This window comes from Octodon degus, unplaced genomic scaffold, assembly GCF_000260255.1.
Source record: "Octodon degus isolate 3935 unplaced genomic scaffold, OctDeg1.0 scaffold00005, whole genome shotgun sequence".
NCBI lineage: Eukaryota > Metazoa > Chordata > Mammalia > Rodentia > Octodontidae > Octodon > Octodon degus.
Window position 1 is genome coordinate 26,760,659 of NW_004524581.1, and position 9,265 is coordinate 26,769,923.

The 9,265-nt window shown below is 54.9% G+C and overlaps 1 long non-coding RNA gene across 2 annotated transcripts in view; it reads right to left on the bottom strand.

Moving 5' to 3' along the window:
* LOC111818394 overlaps positions 1 to 1,583 on the bottom strand; it is a 3,310-nt gene extending 1,727 nt beyond the window's left edge. The window contains exons 1-2 of one of the 2 annotated variants that reach the window (XR_002822395.1): positions 1,432 to 1,583; positions 1,149 to 1,216 (exon numbers count right to left, since the gene is read on the bottom strand). This is a non-coding gene — a long non-coding RNA (uncharacterized LOC111818394). Of the gene's footprint in view, positions 1 to 1,148; positions 1,271 to 1,431 lie in introns of both variants that reach the window. The other variant, XR_002822394.1, reaches the window with a different exon arrangement.
* Positions 1,584 to 9,265: the final 7,682 nt, after the last annotated feature.

Here is a 9,265-nt window from a genome sequence, read left to right on the forward strand (position 1 = left end):
CTAGTGCCCTCTGCAGTCCAGTCACCTTCCACAAGCTCCAGCCCTGAACACGTGAGACTGGGGGAGGGGGGCTTTCCACACTTCAAACATAAGAAAAGTAGAAGAATTTGAGCCAGCTTGTCTGCCAACAGAGATAAACTTAACCACAGCCTTACCAGCCAGACAGGAGGGCGAGTTCAATCCTTGGAGCAGCCCAGCTGCCTGGTAATTATTGACCAACAAACATTTATTGAGTATGTACTGGCAGCCAGGCACTAGGAGAATTTAGAGATAAAAAGGTAGCCAAAGGGCCAGCAAGATAGCTCAGCGGACTAAGCGCCTGCTCAGGCAAGTGCAGGGACCAGGGTTCTATTACTGACACCGCATGCTACCCTGGCCCCACTCCCAGGCCCACTGAGCCGGCCACCGAGACCGGGAGTGGTGGCGTACACCTGTAATCCCAGCACAGGGGAGGCTATAAACAGAAGGATCACTAGGAGTTTGAGCTGTGTAGCGAGACCCTGTACCAAATACATTAAAACATTTTTAAAAGGTAGCCAAGTGCCCTTTGTTCTCTACAGGAGGCTACAGCCTAGTCCTGGGTTCTGCACTCACTGCAGGTCAGCATCTCCTGAGGAATCCAGAAGGCTCCATGCCCCCCTGCCCCAGGCGACTCAGTCAGGGCCTCTGAGTGGGGCACAGGGCATTTCTGTTTTAGAAAATCCCCAAGAAGGTCTAATGAGTGCCGAGCTTAAGGGCCAGAATTAAGGCCATGCTTGGACACCAAAGAGACCTGGCAAGCTGAGAGAATGCCCCTGGGCTGGTTGGAGGACGCAGAGGCCCTGGAGAATTTGGAAAGAGGACCGCTGGCATCAGGGGTCTCACAGGGCCAAGGCTGTGTGTTTGTAATTATTCATGCAACAAACCTGAGCTGGCAGAAACTCAGGCTTTAGCAGTCTGTGGTATGCAGTCTCTGAGGTCTGTGGAGATGATCTTTCACACTCCATGACATGGGAGCTTCTGTGGGGAGCCCTGAAAGGACTGGGCCTTGGGAGCCACTGTGCTTCTCTGGCCCTTGGGCAGGCACGGGCTTGGACAGGTACTAGCTAGGCCTGGGGCAGAGCCTGGGAAGGATGGGCCCCCAGCGAGAGCTCCACCAGGCCCCTCACCCTGAACTCGGCTCCACGGTCCTGAGGGGTCTTCCCGTCTCCTGCCAGAACTCCAGCCTGCTGCCCGCCTGTCCAGTGGGAGAAAGGAGATTGCAGGTGATCAGCGCTTCCATCTTCCCCTCCTGGGAGTACACAGGAGGCTGTCTTGGTCCAGGAGAAGAGACAGGTGAAAGCTAGGGAGGAAGCCCAGGGAGCGCCCTCTGCTGGGCCATGAACATGGCTGGATCAGAAATGGCCCACCGCTCCTCGGGTACTCACTCCTGGCCTCATGCCCAGCCCTTACCTGGGGTCACCCAATGCTGAGGCTGCAGGAGGCACAACCAGACCTGGCTGGGGCGTGGGCCCCGTGCGTTAGCTTGCTGTGCACAGAGCACTTGTTCTCTTGGTTTTGTTGTAGGTTCAGAAAGGCTGAGTCATTTGTGCAAGGTCACACAGCCCCCGCGGACTCCAGAACCGGTGCACTGGGCTCTGGACATTTACTCCTGCATCTGGCCCATGGGGCTGCGCTGGTGCCTCCAGCCCTAGCAGCTCCACGTCCTGCTTCCCATTTGGGGACTGAGTGTGGCTCCTCAGAGGCTGTGCAGGTGCCTGAGACACCCTGGCACCAGGGAAAGAGCACGACCTATGGGTCACATCCGGCTCTGCTGTGTGGTCCTGGGCCAGTTACCTTGCCTTTCTGCGCCTCAGTTTCCAGCTCTGCCAGGTAGGGATGGTACTCTGGCAGGGTGGCCTGGGGCCCTGAAGGCCTGATCCACACCCTGAGTGGATTGGTTACCCACCAAGTCAGGAGTCCCCAGGTGGGGTGGGTCATAGAATTGTTAGATTGTGGGTCCCAAGGTACAGGTCTGCTAACCCCCCAATTCTCTGACCTCTCACTCTTCCACATAAACTCCTCCCATTAAGGAAATCCAGGCACCCCCATGACAACAGGCATCTCCTGAGGAAGAGGCACAGCGCTTCCCTTGTTGATTTGCACACATTCTGCAGTGCTGGGGATGGGACCCAGGGCCTTACACGTGCGAGACAAGCGCTGTGCCATGGCGTGGCGTCTGGGCCCAGTGACTCCTTTCCCAGGGCTCTGCAGGGCAGTGAAGGACTCGAGTGTGTGTGTCCCTGCAGCTCTGTTTAGTCCCCCTGCGTGGCGGGCTGTGCATGTCTGTGCTGCGCGTGGCTCTACCCGCTCACAGCAGCGTCAGGTATAATGCACTCGACGGGCTCAGAGCCCGCAGTCCGCTGCCTCCCACATCCCAGGGCTCTGGCCCCCGCCTTCTGCCTTCTGCAGCCTCCCTCTCCTCCCAGCAGGCTGGCCCAGAGCCCAGGCAGAGGCAGCAGTGGAAGGAGTCCCTGAGGTCACCAGGCTGAGGTCCTGGGAGCAGGGTAGACAGGCCACAGGGTCCAGCAGTGACCACTGTCTCCTGTCTGGCGCAAGCTGTTGACTCTGGGACAGGCGTTGATTTATACCCTGGGCCTCCCTGTGGTCATCTTTCACATGAGGACAGTAATAGCTAAGTTGTAGAGTTGTGGTGTGGCTGTGAGAAGTCCAGAGTCCTCTTAGGGACATCAAGTCCCCAAATCATAATGGAATGTACTTAGGGCTAACCTGATCCCTGTAGTGATACACAAGTTCTAGTGGGGGCTTCCTTAGTGGCCCACTTGGTGCTAAGCCTTTTACAAGCTACATGAGGTGGCTTCTCTTATTCTTTTTTTTTTTTTTTGTAGTACCAGAGATTGAACTTGGGACCTTGTACTTTGTTGAGATATATCCCCAGCTACTACTGGCTTCTCTTGTAATACCCATTTTACAGTTGATAACATTGAGAGCCAGAAATGTGAAGTGACAGAGCTCCGGGACTAGAACCCAGACAGTCCACCAAGCACTGGGGGACAGAAGGGGACAGGAGCAGTTCTGCCTGGATGGGCAGAGGTGGAGGACAGCAAGGTTCAGGAAGCCCCTTCTGGCCTGAGCGCTGGGGATGGACATTTACTTCTGCAGCCTGAGGAGGAGGAGCAAAGGCCGGGCTGGGCCCCAGGCCTGCCCCACCTGTGGAGCATGGGGGGCGGCTGGGGTGGGCTCTCCTTGCCTCAGGAGAGGCCTGCCCAGCCCTGCAGCAGCCCTCTTTCCTGAGCGCATAAACCTGTCTCCTTAGCCCCACCTCCAAGAGGCTGTTTTGTTGCTCCTCAGTTCTCCCATCACCGAAGCTCCAATAAGCCCCATCTTTATGGCCAACGGCAGACACATTGAGCTGGTTAGGGAGGCTCCCTTGCCTGGTGTTTGCCCAGTGTCTAAGAGGAGGCTGGGGCCCTATTCTCACCGCTCTGTGACAGAGCTGAGCATCTTCTTTGCTTTTTAATAGTTCTGCTCCAGGAGCTGGGACCCCTAACCTCTTCTCCAATCTTTGGTTATAGCCCGTTAGTAATTCCACATCCATATGGTGTGTAGAAGGTTTCCTAGTTCTTGGGAGTGCTGGCTGTTATGACTCTATCTGGGGTGGCATCAGGGGACCAAATCACTTGCAGAGGTAGCTAGAAGAAGGGTGGGAATGGGGCAAGTGTGTCAGTCCCGTTTCCATGGCTGGGACAAAGTACCTGACACCTGGATTTAAAAGAGAAAAGGTTGATTTGGGCTCATGGTTTCTGAGGTTTCCATTCATGGTAGGTTGACTCCAGGGCAGATGTGTCACAGCAAAAGAGCCTAGTGGAAGAAGCTTCTTAACACCTGGCAGCTGGGAAGAAGAGACGGAAGGGCTAGAGAGAGAGAGGGAGAGAGAGAGAAGGGGCAGGGGACAAGAGCACATCCTTCCAGGTCAGAACCCTGGTGATCCACTCCTCCAGTCAGGCTCCACCTAATGTTACCTTCAGCCATGAATTCATTGAGAGACGAACCCGTCTTAAGCCTGGTGTAGATTCAATCCATCACTTTCTACAAGCCCCAGCTCTGAGCACATGAACCTTTTTTGGGGGGGGATTTCATTTTTTTTTTTTTTTACAGTCCTGGGAATTGAACCCAGAGCTTCACACACATAAGGCAAGTGCTCTACCACTCAGCTACACCCCCCCACCCTTAGGGGACATTTTTGATCCCGACTATAACATCAAATTACTCGATCTCTGTGGGCTTCCATTGCAGTATCTGTAAAATGCAGGCAGTAGGACTCATCTTCCAGGATGGTCCTCAGGAAGACAGGAATGCATTCAAATAAAGCAATGTAGCCTAGATGGTGTCCCCACAGAGCCAGCTGACGAGGGCTAGCAGTGATGGTGGCGGTGTCTGGCTTCTGGACTCCTCTTCCTCCTCCCCAGCAGAAGGCTGGCACTGGCCCACGGCCCTCATTCTCTGGCAAGGCTCACTTTGGTCTGGAAAGGTGCAGCGACTTCCCCTAAAGGGCAGCAAGCCAGGGGATGTGTAGGATGTTGTCCAGTGTGGGTGACAGACAGCAGCAGCTAGGGCAGGGGCCCCAGTACAGACCTGTCACCAAGTGCTTCCCCTCTCTGGACCCCAGCTTCCTCACCTATAAAATGGGTGAAGGGGGCCGGTCAGACAGCTCAGCAGACTAACGTGTCTGCTTTGGCAGAGCTCAGCGGGCACGGTAGGAGGGCAATTGAGACTGGGCCTGGTGGCGCATGCCTGTAATCCCAGCGCTAGGGAGGCTGAAAACAGGAGAATCACTACGAGTCACTACGAGTCTGATCTGTGTAGTTAGACCCTGTACACGCTGTCCTAAATTCATAAAAAGAAATAAAATAAAATAAAATAAAGTGGGTGAAGGCTTGGTTGGATTTCCAGGGCTCTAAGGCATCTCTGATTCTGTATCAGAGAGTAGAGGTAGGACTTAAATCACAAGAGATCCGGAATGACAGGAGGGACCACAGCCCCAGCCAATGGGGACTGGCGGTCCCAAAGGCTCCTACAGCCCATGACTCACTTAGTTTGTCTTGGTTTGATTTACATTTGAATGTGCTGGCGTGGGCTGCTGTGGGCTGCTCCTCCGACCCTGATGGGGGCAGAGTTGTGTCTTTCAGAAATTAATAGCAATCCTTATGGTTGCTGTTGTGGATAAAGGTACCGGTCTCCTCCCCTGCATCAGACACAATTCTGAGCCCATCCCTGCCACCGGACTCATTTCACCCTTGCAGTCTACTCTCCTACAAAGACACTATGGACAGCAGCGTGAGGCCCGGCTGTTAAGTGACGGCCCAACACTCCTGAGCAGGAGGACCCCAGCCCTGGGATGGAGTCTAATCTGCTGCAACTGGCAAAGCAGATTCTCCAGATTCACTGTTCAGTGCTGTTTGCCTGGCTGAGGCTGGGTCCTGTCCAACACCTGGTCACCAGACAGGGTGGGTCCAGCCCTGCTGGGCCCAGGGCAGCACAGTCTGGGCCGTCCTTTGGGGGAGAGGGTAGGAGGGAGAAGAGGTGTCCCCCACATCCATGATCTTTCCATCAGACAGTGGCCCCACCCAGTCTCAGGGTGGGGCGAGAGCTAATCCAGAGGGTTTAGGATGATCAAAACAGCAAGTTGAAAGTGGAAACCCACAGCATTTCCCCCACAATTCCCTCTGCCCCTTGAGGAAGGAGGTGTATGTGTGTGTTCGCGGGAGCTTTCAAGTTATTGGGAACAGAAAGGAGCCGCTTTCCTAGCTCTTCCTCCGTGTTGGAGGCCTCAGTGCAAAGTGCTATTATTAGCCTTGCCTTCTCTGGCTGCCAAACAGGCTTCCCCTCCAAGAAGTCATTAAATGTGTTATTCTCTGCAAAATAAAAGCATGCATCCATGTTTGCAGCCTCTGACCACCGTGCTATTAATTTTTTTTTTTTCAATTTTTACAGTTAGGAAGCTGTATCCCATGGAAAGTGAGGGGTCAGGGAGCCACCTTGGGGCCTCTGGGCCTTGCATGAGGCTATCGTTTGTGGGCTTGGAGGCTATACATTGGGACCATAGCAGAGATGGAAAGATTGAGGTTCCTGGGGTGGGCCCCTTGGTGACCAGGTGACCAGGAAATGAGGGGTCAGCCGTGGGCCCCCAAGGGAGCTTGACGTGCCCTCTGGCAGGAGGACCCCTCTCTGAATTACAAACTAGAGCCAGGAACTGAACTGCTTTCTGAAATCCTTTCCTCTCCTTTGGTTTCTGTATTAAATTTGTTTCTAGTCTTGCTGGTTTCATTTGCTAAACATTCTCAGATCCATCTGCTTTTTTCTTCTTGAGCTGCCAGGTCCTGTCACAGCAGGGCGACAGGGCTGGTGGCACAGGACGGTAGCATGGGACTGTGGTCCCCATCCTGACTGCTGTTCCTGAAGCTGCGACCTGGGGCTGGGGCTGTCAGGTATGCAAGAAATCAAAAAAATGCAGGATGCCTGTTTGAATTTAATAAGCAACGTGTGGGATATATCTATACTTATTAAAATTCTTTGCATATCTGAAATTCAAATTTAACTGCTCATTTCATATTTTTATCTGGCAACCTTCCCTTGGACAAGTTCCTCAACCTCTCAGTCACCAGCTCTATGAAATGGGGGTGATTATAGTCCTTTAGATGTGGCTATGGGGGCTGCAGGAATTAAAAATGTAAAATACGGACATCAGGGTGAGAATATCCATCTCACTCAATTAGTGGATTAGCAAGTGCTTGGTATGTTGAATGCCTTGCGAACTGGAGTTGGTGGCTTGTTGTTGCCATAGTTTTCCTCTACCCGACTTAAGCAGAGACATCGTGAGGGATGGAGGACAGAGCTGCATGGAACTTCCTGGCAGGGGGGACCAGCCAGCTCTGGGCTGCGAGGGAGACCGGAAGGGCGAGGCTGCTGCAGCCTGTGCCCGCCTTGTGCTTTGAGGAGACAAGTGATGGGGCTGCAGCGTGCGGGCAATGACACACTCTCCAGGATACCGAGCACGGACGGGCTGTGACTATGCCAACCGCACGGCTGAATCACACAAATGCAGCCAGGTCAACCAAAAGGAGCCGGACTGGAGAGAACACACCACACGTGACTCTGTTTATCTCAGATTCAGGAAGAGGCAACCCTAAACCGTGTTGTTGAGGAAGCACGGGCGAGGGTAGAGAAAGGCAGAAGGCAAGGCGGAAGGGGTCCTGGGCACCCTTGGGTTTGCTTGAAAATAATCTGTCAAAGGCATGCTTGGTGCACATCATTTGCTGGGCCTGAGATGGGCTGCGCGGAGGAAGGAAAGGTTTCAGAGAGGCAGGAGGTGGGCGGGAGGTCCAGGCCAGAGAAGTTCCTGATCTCACCTTCTTTGTAGCCAGGGCCTGCGGGTCTATGGGCCCTCGGGAGGATGCAGCGTGCAGGAAGCTGACCTCTGTACCCCAGGCAGTTAGCAAGCCAGGCTGCCAGGCAAGACCTTGGCTGTGCAGCTGCACCGGACCTGGATGGCTGACTGGGGTCAGACTCATTAAGGTTTTTCCTTGCTTTGCCCTTGGGGTCCACCCACCTGTGCAGGGGTAAGAGAGGAAGAGGGAGAGGCGGGGGGGGGGGGAGAAGGGTGTGAGGACCTGAGACCCCTGGGCCGGTCTGTATCCTGTCCTCGGTATGTCTGTCCCTCCTCTCCCCCCAGGAGCAGAGATAAATACTGGAGATGGGCGATGGCTGGTGGGGGCAGGCGGCACTTTTGATGAATCCCGTGTCCTTGCCCGACTGCCCTTCCTGAAGATCCTGACCCTCACCCCGAGCTGCAGGTGCCACCCCATAGCCCCCACTCTTCCTTCCAGCCCGCGCCAGCAGCTGGTCTCCGTGCCTGTCTGCACCTTAATTCCTGTGTGAGTGACATTTAAGGACGAGCTCTTCATTGAGCCATAACAATTTACAAGGCGTGCCGCGGAGGGTTGTTCCAGGCCTGCGGGGAGGGGAGTGGCGCCCTTTATCATCTGCTGAGGTGAGGGGCCAAGTGACGCATGGCCCCTCATTAAAGCCCCACCGAGGACGCAGGGAAGTAAAACATTTTAGCAAGCCATTCACTTTTCATTTCCCAGCCGCCCTCCCTGTTGGGGGGAGAGAGGGAGAGAGACAGCCAGGCTTGGCTTAGCACGGAGGCTGCGAGGCCTTTAAATGTCTTATTTATATCTTGCCCTCCTGACAGCATTGTTTGGGGGTGGAAGTTAGCAGTCCCCAGCGGGGCAGGCCTCCCCCCACCTTGCTGCTCAAAGCAGGGACCCTGGAGCTATCGGAATTACAGCACTATGCTATCCCACGGTTGCCTCTTCTCCCAGGTAGCCCTGACCTCTGAAGGTTTGCTGCTAGTAAGCGCAGAGGCAGGGTTTGACCACAGAAAAGCCAGATCTTTCCCGCCAAGAGGTGAGGCCCTGTGTGTAGGGGAAGGCTCACAGAGGAGGGGACCTTGGGCTGGCTCCAAACCAGACAGAGGCGTAAAAGGGGAGGTGGCGGGCAGGCCGGGGCAGTCACCCCCCAGCTGTCCTGGGCTTGCTTCTCTCCTGCTTTTACTGTCTCCCTCATCTCAGCTCACCTCCACCCATCCAGCTTAGCCTAGAGAGCTGGGAAGAGGGGGTGCCCTGGAGCTAGCCCTGTAAGTTTCACTCCTGGCTGAGCCTCTTACCAGCACAGAGCTTCCGTTTCCCAAGTACAAAATGGATCTGACCTTTCTCCGTTGTCAACAGTTATTGTGAAGACTAAAATAAACCACCTTTGATCAGAGGCCTGGCTCACAGTAACTACCCAGTGGCTGTGGGGAAATGGAGGTAGAGCTGGCCAGCAGTCCGCTGCGTCGAGACCCTGTTCCCTGGCAGAGAGGTTGGGCTGTGAAGCAGCTGCCCAGCCAGGCTGGCCTCAGACTTGCAGCAATCCTCCTGCATCAGCGTCCCAGGTGCTGGACTTATAGGTGTGCAGCACCATGCCGGCGCCGGAACCCTGCATTTTAGGCAGCTAGGTGAGGCTGCAATTCCATTCCTTAGCAGTGGAGGGTGCAAGCGTGCTGGGGGGCTGCTTCCTGCAGGGACGGACAATGGTGCTCCGACCTTGCCTGATGGCTGCTCTGGAACACTGTGGTCCTCCTGAGAGGACGCTGGGTGCAGAGCCTGGCCCTCCTCAGAACAGAAGTGCAGGAGAAGCTGCAGTTGGGAGAGGTCGCCTCTCTTTGCCTTCGTCTTGGCAGCAG